Raw genomic sequence first — 3472 nt, 5'->3', positions numbered from 1 at the left:
CCCAGAATTTTGTCGGACTTCGCTGGTGGCCTCAACCTGTCTGCTATATTGGGCACAACGATGAGGTCTTTGAGCTCCACCACAAAGTTGTGCCTCAGCGGTCTACTTCCCTCTCTCCTTCCTTCAGCTCGGGCCCTTGCCGGGGCCCTCCTCGCCTCGTAGGTGCGCTTTCTGTCTGGGTTCCTTCTCTCTGTGGCAGCTTCGTGGACCCTAGCGGGTTGTGTGCGTATCTCCGCCCTTGGTCGAGCAGGTGCAGCAGGTATGAACTTCTCGTATGCCTCGCCCTCTGAGGAAATGTGCTCCAACGCTCGTCGCCTCACTTCAGCAAAGGTCTTGGGAAGCTTGCAGTTAAGCGACTTACCAAAAGACCCGGGTCGCACCCCCTTCCTGAATGCGTATACAATCATGGGTTCATCAGTGGTACCCACCTTCACCACTTGTGCTCCGAAGCGGCTTATGTATTCCTTCAGGGTCTCCCCTTGGAATTGTTTCACGTCGAAAAGGTCGTACGAAACTGGGGCTGGGGCTCTGCTGGTTAAATACTGTTCTCTGAACAGCCGCGAGAGCTGGACGAAAGACGTGATGTGGCCCTCTGGAAGGCTGATGAACCAATCCATAGCCATTCCGTCAACGTGCTCATGAAAAGCTTGCACCTTGCGGCGTCAGAATCGCCTACCAACAACATCTACGTGTGGAATGCTGTGAGGTGTGCCTCAGGATCCTCCATCCCTGTGAAGGTCACCTTGGGCCCTGTAAACGTACTGGGTATCGCCGTCTCCAGGATTGCCTGCGAGAATGGTGTTGTGAACTCCCTAGGTGGGATGCGGCCTATGGTTCATCTCCGCCGGCCACCCACGGCGCAACTCCTCGTTGTACGGTGGAGTTCATCGTTTCTTGCTTGAGAGGCTGCTAGATCTGCTCGCATGCGATCCTGTTCTACCTTCGAGGCCGCCATTTCGTCCTGCAGCCTTGCATCATGCCCATAAGTTGTTGCATGGTCATTTCTTCACTCCTAGCGCGTGCTGGTCTCGTGGTCATGGTTTCTGGAAATTTTCTTAACTTGTCTAAATATTAAGAATTGGAACTGAGAATCTTGTGTGGTGGGACTGATGTTTTAGATCGGCCCCACGGTGGGCAACAAATGTTCGGCCGGTTGACCCGGGATCGTCTTGGCGCGTGGTTGTCCTTACGAGCTAGGGCACCTTCGTTTGCTCCGTCAAAGACACCTAAAAAGAGAAGTGAACAAAGGGGCGCCCTCGCGGCCGTTTGCACTCCGACGATCAAGTCAGCTAGCAAGAAACATCAAAGGGGACACACCCTTGAGAGGTGGTCGAAAAAACTGTACTGAATGACTGAAACTGTGTGGCTAGAATTGTGTCGCCCTAATTGCCTTGTCCTCACCGTGAGTGCGCCGCGAAGACAACTAGGGTTTGCTCTGTGTATCTGTGTGTATTAGGTTAAAAATTGATCCCTTTCAAATGCTCCCAAGGTCCCTTTTTATACCCTTCTCATCTTTTCCAACGCATCAAAGCGCATTGAAAGCGTATAAAAAACATTCCTTGGAACATTCGAATCTTAACTGAATTAACGCGTACCTTGGCAAACTTTCACTGAAACCTTTACTGAGCACGTGTGCCTTGCCACGTGCCCTTCTGACTTGACCGTTTATTCTGTGCAGAGGGTCCCGCAGCGCCGCAACCCAACTTAGGGTTATTCCCTCGTGTGAGCCCTCTTTCCTGCGAAGTGCTTTTGGCACGTGGGTTGACTTTCTGGGCGTCAACTCATGCGCCCCAATCATTAGCTGCTTGCCCTGGGGGTTGGTCCACCTTTCCCTCGTACCATGCATGTGGTTCTCCCCTGGTTATGGCCCTCTCATGGGCCGTATCTGTTCCAGGGTCTCCCAGTGGTGGCAGGGGTACTTCACGAGTCAGGATATCCCCTTCTGGTGGTAGACTTATGGCCTTGAAGCCACCTTTCTCTTCTCCTTATTGTTGTTCTGTATGGTCGAGGCTCGAGGCCTATCGGGCGATGTCTTTGCTCGACGATGTTTCTCCTTAGGCGAGGCCCCTCTTGGGCGACGCCTCTCTTTGGCGACGCCTTTAATGGGCGATGCCTCAACGAGGCAATGACTCGAGCGGTCATCCTGTTGACTTCTCTTCCTCGGGTCCCTTGAGGGATCCCACCATGCGTTGACCTGACCTTCGGTGTTAATTTGAAACTAAATCATTTTTTACATTCTTGCAATTTTTACATTCAACTTTATCTTATTGCAATTTTTAAAATTTTATGTTAATTTGGTGTTTCCAATAATAATAACATTATTATTTATTTTCAATAACAACATTAATAGTTTTTATTTATTATTTTCTTCATTCTCACAAAAAATTGAATTTGAAACTAAATCATTTTAATTTATTATTTCTTTTGTAAAAACTCATTTATTTCTTTAAAATATATATATATATATTATATATATATATATTTTAAGCCTCCAATGTAAAATCACTTAAAAAAAAGACAAATTCTAGGAAGACTTTAATGCTGAAAAAAAAAATATCAGAATTCAACTTTCTAAATACACAGAAAGTTTATATTAACGATGTTTCAGGAAATTTATATTACTTTTTTACTAAGATAAAAAAATCGATAATACTATGCTGATAATAATAAAATTAATTGATTTAAAATATTATTAAATAATTCATCCAAGATTATTATTCTTGTAAAATAACACAAAATTATGTAAAAATAATATAATACATATATAGTTTTAAAATAAATTAAAATGATATTCTTATTTTAGTTTCTAATATTATAAAATTATGATATTATATTTATATTTATTAAAATTAGTTTGATCACTTGAATCATTAAATATGTGATAGACGCACACTGAAGAATGTTAACTTTGGTGTAGATGTTACACCAGTGGCAGATGCAGCACTGTAGCAAATCAGAGGCCTATCTCTCACAAACTACTTTTCTCAAATTATATAATATAAACATTAATCAGTGTAGTTATTCATTGGTTTGGTTTGAAGAAATTGGTTGTTTTATTTAGTTGAGAGAGACAAAAATGACCATATTCTCATTTTGTATATGTTTCTTAAAAAAATGGAAATACTGTAATTTAATTTGATGCCAACCAAAGAGGATGAAACAAAAGATTTAGCAAAAGCTTGTCCCACTATGCTCATCTATTTATGAATTTACGTATCCGGAAATCACAAATGGCAATGTCTTATTTGGTGTAAGAAGCATTTATTGATATGTTTGTAGATATCTGATCCCTCTTTGTCAGGAAGCAAACCACAATCCAAAAGTATAAAGGAAGTACGAAAACAAACATGTGGACATAAAGGATCCTTCAAATCCAAACCAATAGAAAATGAGGTATAGATCTCGTAAAGATAAAAACCCATTGATGTTGAAGTTATATAATAGGAATACATGCATTAACAAAACTCATTCA

Source organism: Phaseolus vulgaris, chromosome 4, assembly GCF_000499845.2.
Source record: "Phaseolus vulgaris cultivar G19833 chromosome 4, P. vulgaris v2.0, whole genome shotgun sequence".
NCBI lineage: Eukaryota > Viridiplantae > Streptophyta > Magnoliopsida > Fabales > Fabaceae > Phaseolus > Phaseolus vulgaris.
This window is presented reverse-complemented; position numbering follows the sequence as displayed.